This window comes from Canis aureus, chromosome 28 (assembly GCF_053574225.1).
Source record: "Canis aureus isolate CA01 chromosome 28, VMU_Caureus_v.1.0, whole genome shotgun sequence".
Lineage (NCBI taxonomy): Eukaryota > Metazoa > Chordata > Mammalia > Carnivora > Canidae > Canis > Canis aureus.
Window position 1 is genome coordinate 15,699,838 of NC_135638.1, and position 27,579 is coordinate 15,727,416.

General features: G+C 36.3%; 2 long non-coding RNA genes across 5 annotated transcripts in view; one reads left to right on the forward strand and one right to left on the reverse strand.

Annotated features, from left to right (window-relative positions):
* LOC144300463 (uncharacterized) overlaps window positions 1–27,579 on the forward strand; it is a 445,593-nt gene that overhangs the window by 144,412 nt on the left and 273,602 nt on the right. The window lies entirely within an intron of this gene.
* LOC144300464 (uncharacterized) lies at window positions 184–27,131 on the reverse strand. Its single transcript, XR_013367115.1, has 3 exons — window positions 26,836–27,131; window positions 19,214–19,321; window positions 184–3,148 (listed from the first exon to the last, which is right to left on the reverse strand). It is a non-coding gene; the product is annotated as an uncharacterized LOC144300464 (long non-coding RNA).

Consider the following 27,579-nt stretch of genomic DNA (forward strand, 5'->3'; position numbering starts at 1 on the left):
TTTTACTAACCTATAACTGAAATTTAGCATTTAACCTTTCCTTTAAATACAAATGCAGACAGTGAACCAAAATAACATTCGCTATACCTGTGACTGACTTTGTCACCTATAGAAGTCCCAGATAACTTCCTATTTCAGTTTTTATAGATCTTTCAAAATTACTACTCTGATGCGACAATCAAATCATCATCACCCTTTTTTTGGTTTTATTTAATAGATTATATATTCTTAGAATGGTATACAGAAAATATAAGGAGGTAGTACAGGGTTCCCAAAAATTCCATTCCCAGTTTCTTCTATTAACATCTAACATTACTATAGTACCTTTGTTACAATTAATGAATCAATAATGCTACATTAATATTAACCGAAATCTGTACAATTTCCTTGAGTTTTACCTAATGTCTTCAATTATTTTCCAGGCTCCCATCCAGCACACTACATTACCTATAGTTGTCATGTCCCCTTAGGCTCCTCTGAGCTGTGGTAGTTTCTCAGATTTTTCTTGTTTTCTGATAACCTTGACAATTTTGAGGAATAGTGGTAAAGTATTTTGTAGCACTCCTCACTATTGTAAACCCTCTGATGCTTTTCTCATGATAAGACCCGGATTATAGTTTATTGGGAGGACAACCACAAGATAAAGAGCCATTTTCATAACATCACATCAGGAGTATGTACAATCAATGTGATTTTTGACTGTGATTTTTTTTTTTTTGACTGTGATGTTGACTTTGATCACCTGACTGAGGTAGTATCTCAGATTTCTCCACTGTAGAGTTACTCCTCCATCTCTTCCATACTGTACTTGTTGGAAGGAAGTCACTATGTGAAGCTCATGCATAAACTCATGTTCAACCTTCTTTAGGGCAGATTATGTACATCAAGTATTTGAAATTCTTCTGCACAAGAGATTGTCGTTTCTCCTCTAAATATTAATTTATGCAATTATTTATTTATAGCAGTATAGACTCATTCATGTTTATTTTATACTTTGAGTCATAATTCAATGTTACTTTATTTTGTTCAAATTGTTCCAGCTTAGCCATTGGGAGCTCTTTTTGTTGGCTTCTATGCTCCTATGACATACTCCGTTTGATGTGTGTGAGTGTATTACTTCATTACTTTCTGGCATTACAAGGTGCTCCCATGTTGTATTTTCCTACCCCGTCCTAGAATCAGCCATTTCTCCAAGAAGCCCTGATCCCTTTTCTTGGAGGATGGTAATAGAAAGCAAGATCTGAGGGACACCTGGGTGGCTCAGCAGTTGAGCATCTGCCTTCTGCTCAGGTCGTGATCCCGGATCTGGGGATTGAGTCCCACATTGGCTCCCTGCGAGAAGCCTGTTTTTCCCTCTGCCTATGTCTCTGCCTCTCTCTGTTCCTCTCTTGAATAAATAAAATCTTAAAAAAAAAAAAAAAAAAGAAGAAGAAGAAGAGAAAAGAAAGCAAGATCTGGGCTATAGGTATGGTGGTTGCCAAGGGGCTATCATTTATTTAGGCTCTAGGAAACAGCAGAGAAATATATATTTTCACTAACCCATTCATGTGTACATAGCTATAAATATTTCTGTATGTAACTATCAGTACTTATACTGAGCTAAATAAGAGTTCATATTAATGTTTTTAAGTCTAATCCATTAATACATAAATCATTCTAGCTTCCTCCCCTTGCTTATCCATAAATTCCTACAATAACAGTAAGAAATGTGGCTCCAACAATCTTTCATCCATTTGCTTAATTGTTCCATTCCAGTGCACATGCATTGCAAAATAATAATTGTTAACCCATTACCTCAATATCACTATTTTTAATTATATTTTTAGTTAATAGAACCATTGTTACATTTTGTTATTTAGGGAATTTAAATACCTGTGCATTTCTATATCACAAATTTGGTTTCTTAAATATTTTAATAACTGTATTTAAAGATTGCTAATTCTTTTCCTTTGAAATAATATATATTTTATGAATTTAAAAGTATTATTTTTTCCTTCTTCTTTTTACAAAAGATTTATTTACTCATTTAAGAGAGAGAGAAAACATGGAGAGGAGCAGGGGAGAGGGAGAGAATCTCAAGCAGACTCCCCAAGGAGCATGGAGCCCTACTTGGGGCTTCATCGCAGGACCCTGAGATCACCATATGAACTCAAATCGAGAATCAGAGGCTCAAAAAACTGAGCCACTCAGGCTCCCCAAAGTATTATTTTATGAAGAGTTAAATAAACTGTTCCAAAATGTCAAAGGGGATCGTGGTAAAAAGGTTAGGATCCCAACCACAGAAGAGTTTTTTTTTTGGTTTTTTTTTTTTTTTTTTTTTTTGAGGATATACTGAAATGATGTGATTTGCCCAGTGCAGGCATTAGGGGGAGCCTGTGCTTGACAAATGGTACCCTTGGCCACTTGGGCAGGCTTCCACCTTCTTTTAAGTTTCTAAGTACCTTGGAAGAGAGAATATGCTAAATCTTGTGGTTAATAATTCATAATTTAGGGGAGCCTGGCTGGCTCAGTCAGTTAAGTATTTGACTTCAGCTCAGATAATCTCAGGGTCCTGGGATGGAGCCTCATGTGGGGCTCTTCGCTCAGCACAGTCTGCTTGTCCTTCTGCCCCTCCCTCCATTTGTGTGTGTGTGTGCAGTCTCTCTCTCTCTCTCTAAAATAAATAAAATCTTTAAAAACATTGTAATTTAAATGCAGGGTTTGCTAGGTATCCGGTGCTAGAGGTGAAAGTCTATATAATGTTAAGGAAAAGGAGGATGGGTAGGTGAAGGGAACCGGAAGACTGAGGTGGCTCTGAAGTCCAGGGGTTTTGTAGTTGAACAGACAGGCTTGGATCCTTTCATTCATGATCTGACTTTGTCTCATTTTTGAAATAAGAAGAACAATGGCTATTATATAGGCTTGTCCTTAAGAGTGAAAATAGATATTTGGTCTTTTCCTTTAATTTGTCTGAAGCAGAGATTAAATGTGGTGACTTGGGAGAGTCCTGGAGCATAGTCTGCTGTCCTTCCTGGTATAGTTTCCATTCTACAAAGCCAGACTCACTGGAAGCATAGATAGTTTCTCATGATAATTTAGACTCCTTCATCCATCAAAGTACTCTTGCCAGGTGCTTTTTACTCATGGCAGAGAATCAGTATTGATGGTGCTAGGCAAAAGACAAAAATTAAAAATGTAAAATGGCAGAAATTAACTGTTCAGATACTATAACATGTCAAGAGGCATAAAGGAACTAGAAAGAAAAGGAATAATAAATGAGAAATGTTTTATGTCAACATATAGAGCTTGAATCTGTCTTCTTGAAACTTGACACACACCAGTATGCTAGATAAATTAATGAGTGGAGGCTAGAGTAAGGTGAAGATCATTTTTTTACCCTATGACTTTTCATTGCATGGTCTTTTAAAAAAATAATCTTTTGCTCATGACTTTGCGGTCTGCAATTCTTCCTTTCAGATATTCTGGAGTTAGAGATCAAATGGCCTAATGATATCATGAGTCTCAGCAAAGGACAATGTGAAACCAGAGCCAGAGGCCCTGTGTGCCTGAAGCTGTCAGCAGTGGAACCAGTCCTTTGGGTTAGGGAGTCCTTCCAGAAGGGGCTCATTTAAATGCAAATACACTGTCAAGGAGTGGTAACCGAGTATAGAGTATCTCATTAGCAGCCATTAACAATTTAGCAGAGATTAGCTTCTCAGATTTATTATGGAGAGGAGTTGTCAGGGTGATTTGGCTCCAGCATCTGTCACCCAATGACTTGCCAGGTCTCCTGCTCTCATCACTCCATAGGAGTCTGCCTAACGCTGGGAATTTGGTTTACTAGGAAAGAATTGGGCATTTAGTATGTGACAGTCAATATTGCTTCACATAATTTTGATTCATACGTAAGGGTAGGAGAATTTCAATAATAATAATAGTGTGTGCGTGTGTCTGCGTGAGTGTGTTTGGTGGCTGATCGGTTTAGGTTGACTAATCATGCTCCACAGAAATCTTAAAATTTTATGACAAGTATCTCTTTCAATGAGGTCAGAAAATATATCATGTAAACATGTACAAATGTAATTTAGGGGTAGCAAAGCTGTAGTTATAGTAAAAGTTGCATTCAAATAATTATTGATAGTTTTAGATTTCCTCCATTAATATGAAAACACGGATGCAAGAGTATAAGATAACAATTACATATAAAAAGATTGGTATTAGATAATGTACAGTATCAGCAGATCTAACGGAAAGAAGGGAAAGCGACCACAAACAGAACAGAAACTGTTTCTTTAAACATTGCTACAAATTCACCTTGTTTTTACCAGTAAGGAGTTGACATATAATACCAGATCAACATAATACAGGGAGTATTCTGTAATTGGAACCCTGTATTTAATTGTGAAATGTATATTGGCCTAAGTGAACTGCTTAGTGATGGCATATGATACATTCAATAGTGTGGTGTAAGTAACTCTCAAATAAACCTTTTTTAAAAAATCATTATTATGAAGTCATGAAGTAAAACAATCTACCTACATAGTGCTCTTTAAATTTTTTTTTTTTTACTTCAAATCTTTTAAAGAATCTGACCAAACTAATAAATCCCTTCTGAGGAAAGTATTCTTTATTTTTTTAGTTTTTAAAAGATTTTATTTATTTATTCAAGAGAGACACACAGAGAGAGGCAGAGCCATAGGCAGAGAGAGAAGCAGGCTCCATGCAGGGAGCTCAGTGTGGGACTCCATCCTGGGACTCCAGGATCATGCCCTGAGCTGAAGGCAGACGCTTAACCGCTGAGCCACCCAGCCATTCCAGAAAGTACTCTTTAATAAAAACTTTCCTATTTTAATGAATGGATTATTAAATAGTATTTATAAAGAATTATGTTTCTATAATTCTTCATTTTTTCATGAAAAAGGAATATTCAGTTCCTCAAATCCAATTTAGGCTAATAAAAAAAATGAAATTTAAATTTGACTTAAATATAGGTTTCTGTGAACTGTGTATGGTCAGCAGGAAGCTGATATTTATTCAGCAGGTATTAATGGAGTGTCCAATACATGCTGTTGTTCTAGGAACTGGAGTTACAGAAGTGAACAAATGAATCTCTTCCTTGTGGATATTATAGTCCAGTGAAAGAAGACCATAAACAGATAAACGTAGCTTTTTAGTTTTGGAAAGAGCCACGAAAAAGCAGTGTAATGATGCAAGGGTAGGGGCAATTATATAGGGTGTCCATGGACATTTGAGCAGAGATTTGGAAGAAGTCTAGGAACAAGCAATAGAAATACAGTTGAACCTTGAACAAAATGAATTTGAGCTGCATGGGTTCACTTATAGGTGTATTTTATAGCACAGCACTACTGTAAATGTATTTTCTCATGGTTTTTTAAATTAATTTTCTTAACATTTTCTCCAGCTTACTTTGTAAGAATAAAATATGTAATACATGTAACATGCAAAATATGTGTTAACCAACTGTTTATGCTATCAGTAAAACTTCCAGTCAACAGTAAGCTATTAGTAGTAGTTAAATTTTGGGGAAGTCAAAAGTTACACTTGATTTTTGAATGCACAGGATGTAGACATCCCTAACTCCACATTGTTCAAGGGTCAACCCTACATTGAAAAATAAGTTTGGCATATGTAGGTAGGTGGGCTTATACTTTATGTGTTCCAGACGAACACATATGTAGGTAGGTGGGCTAGTTTGTAGTGAATTGCTCAAAGGGGAAAATTGTTAGAAGATGAGGTTAGAAAGTTAGGTGAGTGAAAAATCAGTTAGGACCTTTTGGACAGTGGTCAAGAGAAAGCTTTAAGGGATTAGAAGTTTGTTTTGTGATATGCTAAATTTGTGATGCCTATCAGATCTTAGGGGAGATGTGAAGTAGACAATGGATATACTAGTCTGAAACACAGGGAGAGAGATGCCATGGCTGTAGCAGAAAATTTGTGAATCATCATAGTATTTAAAGTCTTTAGACCAGATGAAATTACTTTGGAAGTAAACGTAGGCAGAGCATACTTGATGTTGGAGGACTAAGCAATGGGACACTCCAGTATCTAGGAAGATCCAGTTAAGGGTAAAAGAAGTCAACAACAACAACAACAACAACAACAACAACAAAAACAATTGTCCCAGAGGCCAAGTGGAAAGGTATTAGAAAGAAGAGAGTGATTATTAGTTTTACGCTGCTAGTGGATTAAGATGAGAACTTATAATTTAGTATAGGATTTGGCAACATAGAGATCCTTCACAAGAATAGATTCTGTGTAATGGAGAGGATAAAAATCAGCAAATGGGAGGAAAGAAGTAGAAACATCAAGTAGAACTATCTTTTTTGACTAGTTTGGTATAAAAAAGCAGAGCCACGGGGGCACTAATTAGAGTGGGATATGGAAGCAAAGAAGGTATTTTTCTTTTAAGATGGGAGGTATTACATCTTTGAATGCTGATGGGAACATCTAGTAGAGAACAAATAATTGATATGAGTGGGAGAGAGGGGATACAGTAGAAAATAAATCCTTAATTAGGTAAGGGGAAAGAGATCCAGCGCAGAGTGGAGGTTTTGGCCTGAGACCAGGGGACATATATTTCTTCTGCCAAGGGAGGGAAGGCAGAGCGTGTGGCTTGGTTGCCCCAACGAGGTTGGTAGACTTGATATTTGGAGCTTATGGAGATTCTATTCCGATTCCACCTGTATTCTCAGTGAAATAGGAAGCATCTGAGAATTTAGAAAGAGGAGTAGGTGTTGGAGATGTAAGGAAAGAGAAGTTGTGAAACTGTCACATAAGAAATAGGGAAAGGAAATTAATTCATTAGTCAGTTTTCTGGTCCATACTGAGAGTTCACATAGGGTTAGTGATTACGAATTAAATGAGACCAGCTAGCGATTGCTTATTTTTCTTCAGCCATATTTAGCTGCTTGGCATAGGTGCTAAACTGGCATAAGTTTCTATTTTGCAACAGCTGACATTTTGGACAGCTAATCCAACTGAGAATGAGGGCCAAGGGACTTCAGAGGTTACAGGAAGGAGTGATTCTAGTGATGAACCATAGAGTCTAACTGGGGTAAGCAGGGAACTGAGGAATTAGACCTTGAGCACCACACTTGATTTTAACTGTATATTGGATCACAAGAGCTGAAAATCCTGACTGATGGTGGTAAGTTAAGAACAAACATAACTAGAACCCCCATGGTTCACTCTATCATGCAAGAATACACAGTGTGTATTTCAGCTTAATTCCTGACTGTAATTTCTTGACCCTTAAATTAATGACATCATCTAAGGTGAAGTATGCATTTTTGATAAGTCTTTCAGAAATTTTTTAAAAACTTTTTAAATTTTAACAATGTTACGATAGAAATAAGTATAATAAGAGCTTGCAGTGTTTTCTAGTGCTTTCCAAGTTACTCCTGGTTCTGATGTTCAGATGTACTTCCTCTAGCATCAGAAATAAGAACAAAAAGCAAAAATTAAACAGACATCTTATCTTTTAAGAAATATGTAGCCCTGTTTTGTTTTTCTAATCTGGGCCAAATCTCATTACTGACTTCACTTCCACTTTTTCTTCCTCCATTGTTAGCAGTTTATTACTGCTAATTTTCCTCTCACTGTGTATATGAGGCATGTTTGCCCTCTCGTGGATGATTCTGTAACTGTCACCAGGAATTTTCCTTGTTTTTAGAGGGGGAAAAAAAAGACTGAAAATGCAAATATTGTGTTCAATGGGAATTAATTTTAAAGAAATGTCAAGAAATTGAAACAACTAGATATTGAATCCTCTTCTATTAGTTTCAAAATCTGTGATTATGTTAAGGACCACACTTGGGGTGCCTGGGTGGCTCAGTCAGTTAAGCATCTGACTGTTTCAGCTCAGATCATGATCTCAGGGTTGTGGGATCAAGCCTCGTTGTGGAGTCTCAGGCAGGGGCTCCGAACTCAACAAGGATCTGCTGGAGATTCTCTCCCTTTGCCCCTCCTGCCTGCTTAGGTATGCTCCTGCTCTCTCTCTCTCTCAAATAAATATTTAAATTAAAAATAAAAAAGAAGACACTTTCACTCAATCTGTAAGATGATGGTCACAGAAGCTAAAATTTTGACATTCTTCTTAAATATGAGAATACAGAATCATGGAAGAAAGCTAGTCTGATCCTTATTTAAATATTAAAATCCTTAATGTTTTAACTGAGAAGGATGAAATGGCTTTTCTTCAATTAATGATTATATAAATAGAAGTAGGAGAAAGCCTGCCATTGATTAATCTTCACTTACTAAATACAAAATAATACAGGTTATGAGAAAGTCCATTCTTAAGACTGTGTGCACAGCTCCTAGAGAGTAAAGAGTATTCAACAAACATTTCTTCTTTTCTTTACCATTTCATTCATTAAAAAAATAACAAGAAAAAAAACTATTGAATATTTACTATGTGCTTGACATTGTTTCAGATTCTGGGAATAAGATGTACTTTATTTCCTTAAAAGAGTTGCAAGCTGATATAGAGACAAAAATTGCAATAAAGTGTTATAAATTTCATTGCAGAAGTTTGTGCATGATATAAGTGCAAGCAATGTAATTTAAGTTCATTCTAAAAACTTAGTTCACAGGGATCCCTGGGTGGCGCAGCGGTTTGGCGCCTGCCTTTGGCCCAGGGCGCGATCCTGGAGACCCGGGATCGAATCCCACATCAGGCTCCCGGTGCATGGAGCCTGCTTCTCCCTCTGCCTATGTCTCTGCCTCTCTCTCTCTCTCTCTCTGTGACTATCATAAATAAATAAAAAAAAAAAATTAAAAAAAAAAAAAAAAAAAAAACTTAGTTCACAGAAGTTTCATAGAAGAGAGGCCTGAGCTGTCTTGAGAGGTCCTTAAACAGATGGAGTGTGGGAGCTGAGAGCAAGGGGGCAAAGGCAGTTTAGTTTTAGTAAATGTACATGGACACGATCTTGTGGTTTATTTACCCATGCTTACAGGCCTAAGAAGGACACCTGCAAGTAGCTTCATTATCATCATCATCATCATGTTAATAGTTAATGAATATTTATTGTCAGGTAGTCAAATAAACTTTACATGTAGCACCTACGTATAGCTGGTTTTCTACCACCCACCTATGTGTTCAATATTGTTATTATCTTACACAAATAAAAATGAAGGCTTAGAGAATTTGCTCAAACCTAAGTGTGCACACTTTCAACTGCATTTACTGAGACTCTTCTGTGCTTAACTGGCTCAGGATGATTTGCTCGTATTTAAAATCTCAGATATTGGTTGGCAAGTATAGTAATCTCATAAAAGGTAAAGTGAAGTAATATATTTTGATGTTTATGGTATAGTATGGTGAATGCACTGAAGTGCCAAAAATGAATAATGAAAGTGAGAAATACACTAAAAATAGATCATAAAAATTTGTGTATGTATGTCTAATTGGGAACAAAGATTTTTTTGTGTTCAATTTCATACATAACAGGATTTCACATTCATATCATCATTAAGCAGCATCAGATGCAGCATTCAGATGTGCATAGATGCACAGAAAGATAATTCACATTGCCTGCACATTACAGATAAGTATCTATTACAATAGTTCTCTAAAAATGAAATAATCCAGAATTTCTCATTGTACTTATCAATTCGTATATATGAGTCATGTTAAATTAAGAATTATTGATTGGAAATTTTATGTTTGAATTTTTTACATGTATCAGTAAACAATTTCTTTCAGCCTTAAAATACCACGTTCAACAAATGGGTTATTATGCTCAAGAAAGTGATCAGTGCAGTCAAGTGTCTAGAATCTAAACACTGTAAGAAGTAACTGAAGGAGTAGAAATAGATCAGATGAGACAAGACCAGGATGCAAAGGTGATGACTCTAATCCGCTATTGGAGTTGTCCTATAAAAAGAACTAGTCTTTTCCATACTGAAGATTTTAGATCAATTAATCAGGTTTAGGTTGATAAAAGGATGAGCAATTTAACAAGTAGAACCTTTCAACTGTAAAAGAGACATTTTACAATTTTGCATTTTAAAATAATGAACTTCCTGTCACTGAAGTGTTTTCGCAGAGATTGAAGCTAAGAAGTTGGAAAAGGAAGATTTTTTAAAAAGATTTTATTTATTTATTCTCGAGAGACCCAGAGAGAGAGAGAGAGAGAGAGGCAGAGACACAGGCAGAGGGAGAAGCAGGCTCCATGCAGGGAGCCCAACGTGGGACTCCCGGATCATGCCCTGGGCCCAAGGCAGGCGCTAAACCACTGAGCCACCCAGGTGTCCCAAGAAGAGTTTTTACAATAAGAAAATTCTTTGATTCTATGGTTTACCAACTCCTCCTAAGTTTGTGTAGTTCAAATATTCCACCCATTGTGACACTTAAAATGTATGATGTTTTTAAGTGGCCGTTCAATGTTGTTTCCTGTGCCATACCTTATGAGTGCTAAGTAAGCTTTGTTCTGTGCAAATCTTATCTTCCTCACTGAATTAGCATTATCCCTAAACAGGGAGATTTCTTTCATAAAGAAATTTGAAAGAAGAAATGTCCAAACTGAGTTTTTACAAAATTGTGTTATCAAATTTAGTTTACTAAAAAACTTCAAACATGGAAGCATGAATTCCCATGTACATTTTACCCAGCATCCCCAGATGTTAAGTTTATATTATCAAAGCACAATTATTGAAACCAGAAAGTTTACAATGACACAATACTTTTCAACTAATTTTTAGACTAATATGTGAATATCGTCTATTGTCTATTGTCCTGCAGTCATGTTCATATCCAGGATCCCTTGTTGCATTTATTTGCCATGTTCTTTTATTCTTCAACCTAAGATAGTTCCTGTGTTTCTGCATCTTTATGATCTTGAACTAATGGAGAATCCTAGCCAGTTACTTTGTAAAGTGTTTTTCAATTTGGATTTGTTTGATAATTTCTCATGTTTAGACTGAGGTTATGCATTGCTTGATAAGAATACCATAGGATGATGTTATGCCCTTATAAGTGCTCCATTCCAGGAGGTTCAAGAAATTCATATGTCCTGCTACTAACTTTGATACTAACTTTGATGGCTTGGTGATAATGATAACTGCAAAGTTACTATTTTTTGTTTGTAATTATTTGAGATTGCTCAAATATTCTGCCTCTTGTTTTATTTTCCCATACTAATTTTAACATCCAGCAATAATCCCTGACTCCAACAATTACTGTGGTGTTTGACAAACGATCATTTTATGTTCCCATCATTTCTTCTGCATTTAGTTGTTCTAGTTTGACTGACAGGAAGAGCTGTATTGTCTCCTTTATTTATGTATTTATTCAGTTATTTATTTATACATATCAGTATGAACTTATGGATATTTATTTTATTCTATGGGCTAAAATCCATTGCTATCATTCATTATTTTGTTTCTCAAATTTTTCCAGATTTGGTCATTGGTGCTCTGTCAAGCTGTCTCCTATATTTTTTCTACACAGATATATCCCAGCCTTGAGTCAGTCATTTTTCCATAAAGTTCTTGTTCCTTGTATTAAATAATGGTATTTAGAAATCAGCATCTTGGTATGAGGTGTGCTCATTGCTACCCAAATTACCCTATTGCCCTTTGAGTAGGCAGACGTAAAAACATATATACAAATACATACATACACATATGCAAATAAATGCTTATTTTTAAATTTATCTATCTGGGTGTGTACACACACACAAGTTCAAATTGATGCATGAATTCTACTAATGCTCTGGTTCCAATCCAATACCATAGGACTTATTCCAGCCTCTCTTACCATTTCCTTATTAGTAACTCCTTTCTTTAACAATTAAAAACGCAATGCTCATTAGCCACTATCTATTTTTTGCTCAGTTTGAGAATGCACATAAAATATTTAAAAATCATTAGCCTGTATCCATGTTAAAAATAAACTAAGAAGTTTAATATTGTGTATAGTTAGTTCTGTCTTTAGCCTTGCAGTATATACTGTTTATGTTTAATTATAGTATAATTAAGGTACTATTTTCCAAAGTTACTTAAGTTAGTTCTCTCCTATCTCCTTCAGTGTGATTTTGTTACTCATTTGTAATAAAGTTAGGTTTACTTGTTGCTATTTATGTCCCGTTTGGGGATCCTTTCAAATTCTGATTGATTTTAATTATTTATTTACTTGGGTATGTGAAAAATATTCATAGTTTTAATTGGAACTATACAAAAATACATGCTCACTGTCATCTGCTTCTCATCCCTTCTACTCCATTTCCATTCTTCCTTTCTTTTGGCTCAGTTCCCAGCTGCTTCCTGTAAATGCTAATCGTACTAGTTTCTGGTTTATCCTTTTCTGTATTTCTTTTTGCACAGATGAGTAGATACATGTGCATTTTGTTATAGTCCCTTCTTTCTTACATGAAAACTGTCATACTATACTCTTTTGAACTTTGCCTTTTATGTATGTTGGAGATCACCCTATATCAGTCGATAGAGATCTTCATTTTTTTTCTTTTTTATAGCTGCACAATATCCACAGAATGTGAAAAAACATACAGTGCTTTGTGCTCAACTCAGACTTAATGAACCAGAATTTCTAGCAGAAAAAACTGAGAATCCATCTATGTAATAAGTTCTCTAGGTAATTCTTTTCATCGGGTAAGTTTGACAAACACTAGTTGACATCTCTACAATTAAGATGTCTAAAATGAAAACTTCAGTTATTTAATTATTCTTTCTTCCAAACTGTTTCATCTTGCAAATATTTTCTTCCTCAGTGAATGCCACCATGATTCAAATATTCAAATACTAATTCAAAGCAAAAACCTAGGAATAACACTTGATCCCTTACTTTTCTTCAATTTTTGCAGAGCCTTCATCAGTAAGTGCTCTGGAATCTACCTCCAAATGTGTGTGTGTGTGTGTGTGTGTGTGTGTGTATTTCTCTTCATATTTATTGCCAATTGCCACCATTTTAATCTAAGCCATGTGTCATTTCTCCTTTATTCTACTTAAACATTCTAGTATCCCATGAAAATCTAATCATTTCACTATCTTCTCAAAACCATTAATGGTTTTCACTTACATCTAAAATAAAATAAAATCCTTAGCCTTGTAGATTTTGGTCCCTATCAATCTGATCAACTGTCTTATGTTGAGCTCCTTCACACCGGTATCAATCATTTACCTAGGCATAGGAGGAGATTTTTCATGTAGGGCTTTTGAGTAGGTAGTTTCTTCTTCTTCTTATATTGTTGTTGTCTTCTTCTTCTTCTTCTTCTTCTTCTTCTTCTTCTTCTTCTTCTTCCTTCTTCATCCTCTTAATTTAGCTTTGTTGGCACTTCCTCTTAGAGACCTTTCTGGAAACTTTTCTAAAACAAGCCACTCTCCATCTCTCCCTTTAGTCAGTCTTTATCTAATCGCTTTATTTCCTTCCAAGCAATACTTGTAAATAAAGAAATGTAGATGGACAGGTACTTTTTCTTTTGTATCAGAATTTAGCAAAAGTTGTAAAGAATGGAACCAGTGAGAGCATTATATGGTAAGTTTTCTGAACTCTTCACTAACTTGAGGAAAAAATACTAAAACAAATATTTTGTTTTCATTACATTAAGATGATTTCAAGCTCCTGTTGCCAGATTACCACACATACCAATATTACCTTCTTGTGGAAACCCTCTCCTATAAATGATCTTAAAACTCTGGGTTTTATGCAGCTCAAGGAGGTAACAGTCCCCATCTAAGTGTGACAAGAATGGACTCTGATTAGTTCCTTTCTGTTATTGATTCTTTTTTTTAAAAAAAAGATTTTATTTATTTATTCATGAGACAGAGAGAGAGAGAGAGAGAGAGAAAGAGAGAGAGAGAGAGAGGCAGAGACATAGGAAGCCTGATGTGGGACTCAATCGTGAGACTCTGGGATCATGCCCTGAGCCAAAGGCAGACGCTCACCCACTGAGCCACCCAGGCATCCCTCTATTATTGATTCTTGATGCCACATTTGGTAGCCATAGACACTTGTCTTACATATCAATTGTATGATGCTGGTCTACTGTTGATTAAGCCTTGTGCACCACATGGAACTTCAGTGTTGCCAATCCCTTATTGATTGATCAAGATCTGTTGGATTCCCAAGCTTGCATTTCTTAGTCTTGATTTCTTCATTTGTTTATTTATTTATTTTTTAAGATTTTATTTATTTATTCATGAAAGACACAGAGAGAGGCAGAGATGTAGGCAGAGGGAGAAGCAGGCTCCTTCCAGGGAGCCTGATGCTGGACTCAATCCCAGGACCCCAGGACCAAAGGCAGATGCTCAACCACTGAGCCACTCAGGTGCCCGTTGATTTTTTCATTTATAAAGTATTCATATTCAGAGTTAATGAAAAAAATTCATATAAATACCTACTTGGGCACTTTATTTATTTTTATTTTTTTAAACATTTTATTTATTTATTCATAGAGACACACACAGAGAGAGAGGCAGAGACACAGGCAGAGGGAGAAGCAGGCTCCATGCAGGGAGCCTGATGTGGGACTCAATCCCGGATCTCCGGGATCGCACCCTGGGCTGGAGGCAGCACTAAACCCGCTGAGCCACCAGGGCTGCCCTAGTTGGGCACTTTAAAAAGCTACCAGTTAACATTAATTGGTATTATAATTACATTTTAATGTTAATAAGGCCATTATTTCACTTTAATTGCTTAACACAAATATGTGCCTTATATTCACCATAACGAATAACAACCTATTAGTAAAGATGTCAAATGACTCACCAAAACAGTTTTGTTTATTGTCTGTCATTGAACCCTAAGACTTTTTAATGTACTAAGGGATCAAAATTTTATACTATTTAGGAACCAATGTCATAGCTGTTCTATTTTATAATTAAAGATGAATTGTTTTCATTTACCTCCCAATGTACAATTTTTGAATGGCCTGGAATGAGACAAATTATCCTTTGGGCTGAAAAAAAGGATAAAGAGGCTCAAAGCAGATGAAAGAAGGAAGCCAAAGAAGAATAGGGAAAGCAGGATTAGTTCCTCTTTCAAAAGAGGGGCAAAATACTAGAACTTTCTATAGGGAAATTGAAGTACACCTTTCTTTCTGAGATTTGAAAGGAAGAGATGCCCTACATTTAAGTATCTAGAGTATATCTTCCATTTAAAAATGAAGCTAGCTAATCATCTGTTGAGGAAGAAGAGAGTAAAATAGCCTGTGAACAAGTCCTTTTTGTGGTATTAAATGAAACTAATTATAATGAATCTCACATATCTAATGAGTTTAAAATTCCCCTTGGAGAAACTGGTCTGCCCTTTATAAAGAAGAGCGAGGAGTCCAATTGCATATAGTAGGACAGTTTTACTAACTGCCTAAATCACGCTTATTTAAAGCTTCTGTTCAAAGTCTGTTATAATTTTTATTATATATGTAATTATATAAATGTAATTATATAAATATATATAATGCTAACAAGAAATTTTAGCTACAGTTCTTTGATTAGTCTCCTTGTAGTAACATATTTCCCTTTCATTTCCAAATACAGAGTAGTGATAGTTATTTTTAATTGAAGTGAAAAAATTGATTGTGACTATCACAATACCTTGAGGCACTTAAGGAAATTAGAAAATAAGAATTTAGGATCATGGTTGTTCATTGACTTTCTTCATAAAGTCATTAACATTATTTATTACTAAAACTCTTATTTTCTAATTATTGACTGGGTTCCTGTGATATTTAAATAGATTATATTAATGATTTTATAATTGTAAGAATTAGAAGTTGATGCTTTTTCCCCATTATTGGCAAATATTTATTCAAAAAATATTGTAGGGCAGCCTGGATGGCTCAGCGGTTTAGTGCCGTCTTCTACCCAGGGTATGACCCGGAAGACCCGGGATCGAATCCCCTGTCCAGTTCCCTGCATGGAGCGTGCTTCTCCCTCTGCCTGTGTCTCTGTCCCCCTCTCTGTCTCTCATGATTAAATAAATAAAATCTTAAAAAATATAAATAAATAAAAAATATTGTACTAAACAATAGTGTTATTTTAAATATATGGGACTTTAAAAATTATATTTTGAGTGAATAATGCCTTTAGTTTTGAGGAGTGGCCTACTTTTTACTAATCTTGTTAGTCAGTGCTGTTTGTTCCAAATAAATCATCTTTATTATGCTAAAAAGCAAGCACTCATTTTTCTATTTTTATGGAGACTGTGTGGAAAGTTCCTGTGGGATTGATGGGCACTCTCTAAAAAACTAGTTGCCTAGGGACCTACTTTCATAAAAAAACATTTCCCATCATTGTCACTCATGGTCATCTTCCTGCTACACCCAACAGTCAGTCTTCAGAACTCATTTTAATCAACCTGTTCAGAGCATTTGACACAATCAATCTCTTCCTCTTTGAGCACTGGCTACCTATGGCTTCAGTGCTACCACCCTCTTCAACCTCACTAATCATTTCGTCTGGATCTTCTGTGTCAGACATTCCTCCTCTTCCAGATATTAGACCTCTTTTTTTCTTTTATTATATAGGGGCCCTGCTCAATGTAACCCATGCAGCGTCCTGGAGAGTCAGTGAGATTTGCTATGCTGGGTGCAAATTATTGGGAAAAACTAATGCTTCCTGTACTTTGAAGGGCATCCATGGGCTGACCTAACCTATATTTCATATATGGAAGAAGATGCTCAGAATGCTATCATTTTGCTGTTTCTTGCTACTTTCAGTATATTTTTCAAAAGAGAGGTGAACTCAGGCTAGAGTTAGCCAACCTGCAAATGGAGATAAAAGGGGATGTTACTATTTACCTGTAGCCTGTAATCTAAACTGATTGAGGATATAAGTTAGGACCATGCAAAGTAGAAATATCCAACTGTTTCTTTACCTGGGACGGCAGAAGCAGTTACAAGACATGGCTGTGATGTCTTCAAAAGGAGATTTGACTGTGACCTCAAGTCTTTTGTAAGCATCTTCCTTTAAAAGTTAAGGCAAGACAGTGGGAAACAGTCCAGCAACAAAAATTAGATTAAGGACAATATATTTCAATCTGTATAGTCACTTCCTATATACTGCCCCACTTCCTCTCTCCTTCACTTCTGGTTCTAGCCACAGCTATAGGGAAAAGTCCTATTTGGCATTAATTTTTTAAAAGATTTTATTTATTTATTCATGAGACAGATAGACACACACACACACACACACACAGATAGAGAAAGAGAGAGAGAGGCAGAGACACAGGCAGAGGGAGAAGCAGGCTCCATGCAGGGAGCCTACTGTTGGACTCGATCCTGGAACTCCAGGATCATGCCCTGGGCAGAAGGCAGGTGCTAAACCGTTGAGCCACCCAAGGATCCTCCATTTTTATTTATTTATTTATTTATTTATTTATTTATTTATTTATTTATTTAAGGTTTTAATATAGGCATTAATCCTATGCCTGACAGTAGTCTACCTCAGAGTATCGTACTGGGTATTTCTCTTTTTTCTGCTCCAGGGCTTTTCTAAGTCTTTGGCATGGGACATAGTGGCACCCCTCAGTACTCATAACTCAAGGAAATTGGGGTGATCCTCAGCTAATGGGGGATATGAGCCAGTGGCTGAAAGCTCTTTCATGTCTCCTCAACCAAAAAATTTTGAGAATCATTTCTTAAGTCTCTTTAGAAAGTCACACATAAAACCAATCATCTGCCATGCCCGTACTGAAACCACTTTCCTTCCTTCCCTATTCAATATCCAGAACCTCCTGTCTGTTCTCTGCCAACACACTCCCAAATAAACTTCTTGTACAAAAGAAAAATCTTGGCTCTGTGTTAGATATGAGAGAGACCTTGGCTAAAACACCAGCTAAACCCACACTTGAATAGGGCCTTCAGAGAGTGTAAGTTCAGATAGAGTGCAATGAGCACAATACAGAGGTCAGTTGGTGCAATATTAGAACCTTGAAAAGTTTGGCTAGATGAGAATTTTGGCTGTGGTAACCTACACCTGGGGCTGATTGGAAACAAACCTCAATTCTACCAAGTTTTTGAGGGACTTGTTTTGCAAAGAACCCACAAGCCTGACTTGAAATAATGTCTGGTCCCTAACTTGCACCAGCAGGAAATGGACTGTAAAAGTCTGAAAGGATACCATTCTCTTTAAAGTCCATGTCAAATATAACTATGGAGGATTATGGACAAAGAATTCTTGGCAGAGAACAAAACCAGCAGCTACCAGGTTGGCTAAGGAAGGAATTTATCTTACCTACGGAAAAGAGCATGTTTGCTATTGCTGCCCAGCAGGATGTAAAAATTGCTATGGAACTTTTCCAAGCTCTTATTATATATTATTTAATTTGGAAGGAGATAATTTTAGTTTATAGATTACTGGTCCATGAGAAACTACATTTGCAGTTTGTGGAGAGGATTGAATTACTAAGGGATCCTGGAACCATTACTAAATACACTAATAATTGTGCTTGTCCCTCTGGAAGATGGTGAAAATGTTCTTTTTTTGTAGAAAGAAGGATGCATATTGATATTTGAATGGCCAAATGGGCAGACTGGCTGAGACTTACAGATTTCAGATTGTATCTATTTTCTTCTTATACCTCAATAGAATTCCTAATTTTTACCTACTTGCAGAAATAATCAGAATAAAGATATTTTCTATTGCCAGTCCTCTTAGTTAGATGTATCCATGTGCCTATGGTCTGGCCAACAGTGCAGAAGCAGAAGTGCAGTTCTGGTATTTCTTTTAAGTGAAGATCCTATTCTTTCCTCTACACTTCTTCCATCCTGGTGCAATATGGGTATGAAAGAGGAAGAGTCATTGGATTGTGAGGAACCGAGCACATCCTAAGCATAGTGGAGTAAAAAACTGAACTAGACTCTGTTTTATACAAGACCAGAGCCACTGCACTAGTCTCAATCTGTCTTTATCTACATGCTTAAGTGAGAGACAAAACAAGTCTATCTTTAGAAACATTATGTTTGGTCGGCTATAAGCAGCCTAATTTACTAACATAGCTTAAGACTTAGATGTGACAGGGCTATAGGATGTGGGTTTTCTTTTTTTTTTTTATTTTTTAATTTATTTTTTATTGGTGTTCAATTTACTAACATACAGAATAACCCCCAGTGCCCGTCACCCATTCACTCCCACCCCCCCCGCCCTCCTCCCCTTCTACCACCCCTAGTTCGTTTCCCAGGGTTTTCTGGGGAAGAGATCTTCACTCCTAAAAGATTCCCCCCCACACACCTCCCTGTGAACATTGTCATACCTGGATTGATGCCTGGTGCTGTTGTCACCTTGCTCCAGCCTAAGTATGTAGTCATCATTGAAGTTGGCTCTATCAGTCTGAGTCTAGTCAGGAAAATGGAACTGAGTTCTCAAACAGAGAAGGATTTAATGCAGGAAATTAGTTACAAAGCCTTTAAAAGTCCTGGAGTAGCAAAGAGCAAGGCAGGAGGAACAAACGGTAGAAAAGAATGCTCCTCTCACACTTTGGCTGAAGTCCTTGTCCCTACATGTGCCATCCCTTTTGCTGAAGGCAGTACTAGTGCCACAGAGCAGTAATGTAAGAGCCTGTACTACTGACCATATACTACATAAAACTTGAAATTTTCTGCATTGGTCTTCTCTCTTCTAATGCCACTCACTGAGGTTGCTACATCAAAAAGTGTCACCAGAAGAAACAAAACAGTTTCTTTCTCTTTCCATTTTACAATCTCCCACTAGTTTGCACTGACATGTATACCTTGGAAATGTAGTTTAACGCATCGAGCCCCTTGTGACATAGAGGAGAGTACTGAGGTAGGAATGGAGCTGACAGTCATCAGACAATGACTAGCTGAGTGTCAGAGTGACAAATGGAAAGAACTACATAGTTTGATCACATTGTTAACCCAGTATGTCAATTGAATCAGAAGTCTGCCATATTTCTGAATTTCCCCTTAAGTAAAAGAAATAGTTTCCTTATAACCTCAGATAGTTTGAATTGAGGTTTCTATAATTTGTGGCTAAAGTTATGGTAAATTTCATGTATAGAAGTATATTAAAATATATGAGATTATGTTGCCTCCATAATTTTTCCAAGTTTTCTGCTGATATTTTGCATTTTCCATACCATTAAAATTATTTATACTGTTTTATTACATTTTAAGGAGCTTTATTTATTTTAAAGATTTTATTTATTTATTTGAGGACAAGTGGGGAGCAGAGGGGCAGAGCGAGAGGGAAAAGCAGACTCCTCGTTGAGTAAGGAGACCAAAGCAGGACTTGACACAGGACTCCATCCCAGAACTCAGGATCATGACCTGAGTCCAAGTCAGATGCTAAACTGATTAAGCCACCCAGGTGCCCTATGCACTGCATATTTTAATCACCAGTCTTTTAAGTTTGGGATGCTTATAACCATGGATGTAAATGATGCTAAAACAACTTTATTGTTCTACCCAAGGGATGTTTATCAACATGACCTGATGGATTTAAATTCATGTTTATTCAATTTCTTATCATTAATTTTTTTCCTTTGGCATTAGGCAGACTGTACATGATTATATTTGTGCAAGGTTAAATTTACGTGAGTTTTGTTTATATTATTATTTATATGATCATACTGGGGGTTTATATTATAATTTATATTACAAGATTTTTTTCTCGTATTGACTTGCTTTTTCACAAGCACTAAAGCATTTTCCTATTCAATATAAAATTATTAAAAGAAAATAAAAGTTATGGAGTACCTGATGGGCTCAGTCAGTAGAGCATGTGACTCTTGATCTCTGGGTTGTAAGTTCAAGCCCCACACTAGGTGTAGAGGTTACTTAAAATAAAATCTGAACCAAAAAAAAAAAAAAAAAAAAAAGAAGGGGCACCTGGGTGGCTCAATCTGGGAAGCATCTGCTTTTGACTCAAGTCATAATCCTAAGGTTCTTGGATCAAGTCCTAGTTTGGGCTCCCTGCTCTGCAGGAAGCCTGCTTCTCCTTCTCATTTTGCCCCTATCTTGTGCTCTCTCTCTCACTATCTTTATCTTTGTCTCAAATAAATAAATAAAATCTTAAAAAAAAGAAAATAAAAATTACAGTATTATAATAGACAAACTTTACCATCTTTTATCTATCTTTATTGTGCTATTTCAAAATATGCTTATTTGTATAAATATATGTTTGATTTAATTGTGAATGTTTAGATATATTTTATTTCCACCTATTCTAATGGGCTGCCATCATATTATTTAGGTGGATAGAACTTACCTTAAAACCATTGAAAATAACTTTAAATTTTAACTTAATGGAGCTTATTTTTCCTTGTCAAATCAAAATATGGATTTTAGAGAACAACCTTTGCTTTACATTTAAAAACATGTCAATAAAGCAGAAAAGCTTACATACATTTGTCAATGAATCTTTTACAGGACACATAATTTATGTCCTGAGCAATAAGGGAACTCATTACTGTCTTGATAAATACATGATAAAATGTCTTGTTTATTGTTCCTCTGATGAATTCACTGGACCAACAAAGATAAAAGTACAACAAACAATTAAATAAATCTTAGTTGAATCAAAAGAAAGCAGAGCTCAAAATTTTTATCAAACTTTTATTATGTCCTTTAATTGTCAATAGTTTCATTGTAATTTGAATACTTCTTGATCTTGTAAAATAGGTCTGCAAAATTTTATTGCCTTTTTATTAATGAGTCTTTCAAAGACACACAAAGAAAGGTAATATACCCACAAAGAGTAAGATATTTATTTAGTAATAGAATGATTTTGCTAATATTGGTTTTTCTCAAATATACTATGGTTTATAGATATGCTGCATTCAATGGTTAGGCCACTAGTTTTTTCAGAAGGAACAGTTAACGTGTATATATTTCACAAATATATAGAAAATATATTTCTAGGATTAAAGAAGGAAAAACAATGGAAAGAATAAAGGAGGGCCACCTGGGTAGCTCAGTGGTTGAGCATCTGCCTTCAGCTCGGGTCATGATCCCAGGGTCCTGGGATCGAGTCCCATATGGGGGTCCCTGCAGGGAGTCTGCTTCTCCCTCTGCCTATGTCTCTGCCTCTCTCTCTGCATCTCTCTTGAATAAATAAACAAAATATTTAAAAAATAGAATAAAGGAGACATAGCACTGAATTTTCTTTTAATTTACATTTCAAATTTTAGTATGCAGATAATATTATAATCTGTTATAAAAATTATATTTGTAAATTTATTATAAATGCCATTTTTTTGGAGAAAATTGGGGGCAGCCCAGGTGGCTCAGTGGTTTAGCTCAGCCCAGGGTGTGATCCTGGAGACCCGGGATCGAGTCCCACATTAGGCTCCCTGCATAGAGCCTGCTTCTCCCTCTGCCTGTGTCTGTTCCTCTCTCTCTCTCTCTCTGTATGTGTCTCATGAATAATTAAATAAAATCTTAAAAAAAAAAAGAAAATTTGGTCAAGCACAATGTTGGAAATATATGGAAAATTATTTTGATTACAGTTGTTTACAACATTATTTCAAAATGAATACCTGGCTATTAATTTCTAACCCGTTATGGGCTCGAACTCACCACCCTGAGATCAAGAATCTCATAGTCCACACACTGAGCCAGGCAGGCATCCCTAGATACTAATGTAGTTTTTAAAAAGTAAGAATAATATTGAACTTTGCAATATTGCTTTCACTGTCTTGACTACTCTAAGACTTTATTATTGTTGAGGTTCTCAGAAACCTAGATATCTTCTAGCATATTTTATTTAGCTGTCAACCTCGATTGAGTAGGCAGTTCTGTTCATTATGCTTTTTATAATTTTTCAAGTATTTACAAGTGGTGATTAATTTGATTGATCTAAGGGATGCCCAGGTAGCTGGTAGAACATTATTTCTAGGTATGTCTGTTGACAATGTTTCTAGAAGCTTATCATTTAAATCAGTAGCCTGAGTAAAAAAGTGGTCTTATCACTGTGGGCAGCCATAATCCAATTCATTAAGGGCCTGAATAGGACAAAAAGGCAGAGGAAGTATACAAATGTACTCTGCTTAAACTGGGACATCCGTCTTCTCCAGGCCTTCTGGCCTGTTCCTGATTCTCAGGTCTTTGGACTCAGGATGGGACTAATACCATTGGCACTCCTGGTTCTCAGGCCTTTGGGTTTGGATTGGAATTACAATACTGGCTTTCCTAGGCCTCCAGTTTGTAGCAGACAGCAGATTGTGGAACCTCTCAGTCTTCACAATATCATAATCATGTGAGTCATGATTTACATACATTTATATTTATATTACATATATTTATATTATTTATATTATACACCTATCTAGCTGTACATACCAATATCTTATTGGTTCTGTTCCTCTGGAGAATTTTGACTAATACAGATTTTGTTATGAAGAGTGGTTCTAGAAGAATGGAATTTTAAGGATGAATTTTCTGAATTGGTTCTGGAGTTTTTGGAATTGGCTTATTTCTAATCTGATTAGATTTAAAGATCTAATCAGACTCCATTATAACTAATCAGACTCCATTATAACTAATAATTCCATTTCCAGAAGTAAAGAGCACTGATAATCCATGGCTTAAACTATTTAGAGATATGCAAAATAACTGCATGGATTACTAGTGATCCACCACTTTGAGAAACAAGGAACTAAGTAAGTAACTCCATATTATTACTTCTGAGCATTGTGGAAAACTAAGAAAAATAGTGACATTGGTTGTTCCTAAAGCCTCTGGAAAAGTTCGTTATTCAAATTCCCAATTTAAGCCACAGCGATGACCTAAGAGCTTCCTTGTGTACTCAGAGGCAGAGTCTTATCTTTTGTTATCACAGGACTGACTTTGCTGAAAACCAGATGCAGAATCTCATCTTATGATTGGCTCAATTACAATGCAACCTGAGCTTCCACTTCTAGAGTGCCTACTGTTAAAGTGAGGGCATTGATTGGGGGAATATGGTATCTATAAATGGTGTTGAAGATATGTGGGAGGACTGTGATGAAGCTGGGGACATTGAATCCTAAATTATGATGGGTAGTCTTTGCCTGTGGAAGAGGTCTCCCCATCCCCAGTAGAAGGGGACTTTTCTATTTGAGGGGATTAATTCTGCATTGCCTGAGGAAACAGTAATATCCTCCCTTGAGGCAGTTGCCATGCAAAATAATGCTGATTCTCTTCAGGATCTACCCATACCATCCTTTTATGCTTTTAGGTCTGTAACTAATATTAAAAAAGAAAGAAAAAGAAAAAAAGGGCCCAAAATGGAATCACTTGCTTCTCGGATGGCAAACCAAGACTTTATTGTAGGAATGTGACCTTTAACCAGTTTGAAATTTCCTGATCAAATTAGTAAAATAATCTGCATAATAGCATCCTTTTTCTCCAAAGGAAGGTGACCTGACCTGAAATAATCCTGTCTTTTTCTTTTTAAGACTTCATCTATTTATTCATGACAGACACACAGAGAGAGGCAGAGACATAGGCAGAGGGAGAAGCAGGCTCCTCACAGGGAGCCTGATGCAGGACTCAATCCACAGACCCAGGGATCACACCCTGAGCCAAAGGCAGATGCTCAACCAATGAGCCACCCAGGCATCCCGTCTTTTTTTTTTTTTTTTTTTAAGATATTATTTATTTATTTATTCATGAGAGAGACACAGAGAGAGAGAGACAGAGAGACAGAGAGACAGAGAGGCAGAGACACAGGCAGAGGTAGAAGCAGGCTCCATGCGGGGAGCCCGATGTGGGACTCGATCCTGGGACTCCAGGATCACGCCCTGGGTGGAAGGCAGCACTAAACCGCTGAGCCACCCAGGGATCTCCTTTTTCTTTCTTTCTTTCTTTCTTTCTTTCTTTCTTTCTTTCTTTCTTTCTTTCTTTCTTTCTTTCTTTCTTCTCTTTTCTTTTCTTTTCTTTTTTTCTTTTCTTTCTTTTCTTTTTCTAATAACATTTTCCTCCTCCCCATTTCTGCCTATAGAAGCCTTCCATTTTGTACAGCTCCGTGGAGGTCCCCTCAACTTTCTCAGTGGGATGCTGCCCCATGAATTATCTAGAGCCAATTAGATCTTTAAATTTACTCAGCTGAATTTTGTTTTTTAACACTAGACTCAAGTCCCAACAGGTTCCTAAAAGTGAGGTATGAAGTGTGACTCATGAGGAGGTGAGCTACACTCCAAAAAAACTACTTGAGTTTTCTAATTTATATAAGCATAAATCTGGGGAACGTGTGGAAATGAGTGTAAGGGTGGGGCTATGTCTGTATTGTTTACCGTTTAATTGCCAGTACCTAGTACTGTCTCCAGCACAGAGGAGATACTCAATAAGAATTCTGAAATAATTGAGTGGTTGCTAAAATAAAATTCATTTTTCTTGTTGACATTTTTCGTATAGATGGGTAGAAAGATTCAGAGATAGATAGAGATAATATTAAGAAAGGAGGAAGCAGTGGGGCTTTCTTATTTGCTTGCCCAGATGTGGGGAATAAAGGAAAAAGAGTGGTACATTTTGAAAGTTGTCAACAATCCAACGTAAAAAATTGAGTCAGGCTTTTTATTACCAGTATTTATTTTTATGATAATTATTTTACTATCCATTTCTCTCACTTGACCTATAGTATACAAGGGCAAATACCACTTCTCTGTTTATATCTGAATACCAAGCATTGATTGTGGTATTTAACATAGATTAAGTTCTCAATAATGTTTAGTAAATGAATAAAATACATGATTAAAACAGCTATTTACTAGTCAGAGGTATGCACATTTGAATGGCTAAAATGGCTCTATAGCAATTTTATAGGAGTTCTTTCAAGAGTGATTAGTAAGATAATTATATGGCAATGAAGCTTATTATTAAAGAGGAATCTGTTGTGAGTGCATGAAAAACCTAAGGACAGGCCAAGAAGTACACACACACACACACATTGATTGATTGTAAAAGAGGTTTTCTTGAAGCTTAGAGACATAAAATGTACTGATGTGGAAATCAAGAGACTTAAGGTTTGATTTCTTTTCTATCACTAATTATTTGGCAGAATTAAGCAAGTCACTTAATTTCTTGGTTACTGTTTATTTACTTATGAAACGAAAGAGCTGAAATTAATGATTTCTTAAGTGTGTTGAAATTCTCAATTCCTATGAGTTTGTCTGACTCTTAGTTTTTACCCTTACTCATATTGGAAGAAGTAGAATGACCTTGAACAGTTGAGGGTCAGTAAAAACGTTTTTACTGCATTCAGGTGTAAGTGGTTCTTATCACTGATCCATATTAGGGCTGCCTCATGTGGCAGAGAGGCTGTGATGTTTATGAATTTATCTTGTCTGGGCAGATTTACTAGTGTGTATTTTATTGATTTTTCCATTTGGTAAACCTGCTAAACCAGGTTATTGCCTACTCAGAATTGGATAAACTAAAAAAAGAAAAAAAAAAGAAAAACCCCAGAACAAAACATCCCAGGTTGAAAATAGAGTCTAAAAGGAATATGAAGTTAGAATGAATAAGCCAAAATTTCATGGAAAAGAGACAAAAAGCAAGACATCACTTCAAAATTCTTGTCACATTTTTAAAAATCTTTTAAGGGACACCTGGGTGGCTCAGCAGTTGAGCATCTGCCTTTGGCTCAGGGCATGATCCCGCAGTCCTGGGATTGAGTCTCACATTGGGCTCCCTGCAGGGAGCCTGGTTCTCCCTCTGCCTCTGTCTCTGCCTCTCTCTCTGTGTCTCTCATGAATAAATAAATAAAAATCTTTAAAAAAATAAAAAAGCTTTTGAAATGGAAAAATATCTTCATATATTTACACACATACACATGCATACAGACATACAAGTTATAAAGTACAGATCAATGTGACTTCACAGAATATTATCAGGACTCTAGAAATTTCTGTTGTGTCTCTTTATAATAACTTACCTTTAAAGTGTAAGTAATGTCCTTGTTGAAGATCAAGGACATTATTGTGTCCTTGTGTTGAAGGTGTTGAAGATCAATTTACCCTGTTAACATAGCTTTAAATTATTAATTTCTCTAAAAATAATGGCATAGTCAGCAGGTCCCAACACAACTTTTCATTTTCTGAAGAGGGAATCATAGAGAGCAAAATAGAATGTCTCCTGTCAAGCAGTAGCCTGTGTCAGGCAGCTGTCTGTGTCAAGCAATGATGCAAGCAGTTGAGGTACTGCAGCTAGGAGATATCGTCAGGACCAGCTGGCATCCCAGAACTGATAACAAACAGAACCAGAGGAGGTGTGTGAGGGCCCAACACCGATTAAATCCCTTTAAAAAGGAGAGGATTTTTGCAGCAAACTGTCAGACTCTTCAGACATGACCCCTCTATGTCTGACCACTTAAAAAAGGCAGCAGCCACGGAAGGCTCTGACTGATTTCTGAACAGAATTGAGATCCTTCACTGCTTGAATGTAATAAGCAATAAGTACCAAGAGCTGACCCAGACTGGACTGAGGCCTTATCTCAACTGCACGCCCACAGACTGACTTCACTTTTGGTTCCGTAACTCCTACGCCCTCTGCTATCTTGCTGTTGTGTGGCTTGTCTTATGTTCTGCTCTGTGTGCTGTGTAAGAAGCCAAGTTTAATCATATGGTGAAATGTCACTGACTTTGGAATCCTGAACCTGCTTCATAATTGTGATTAACTT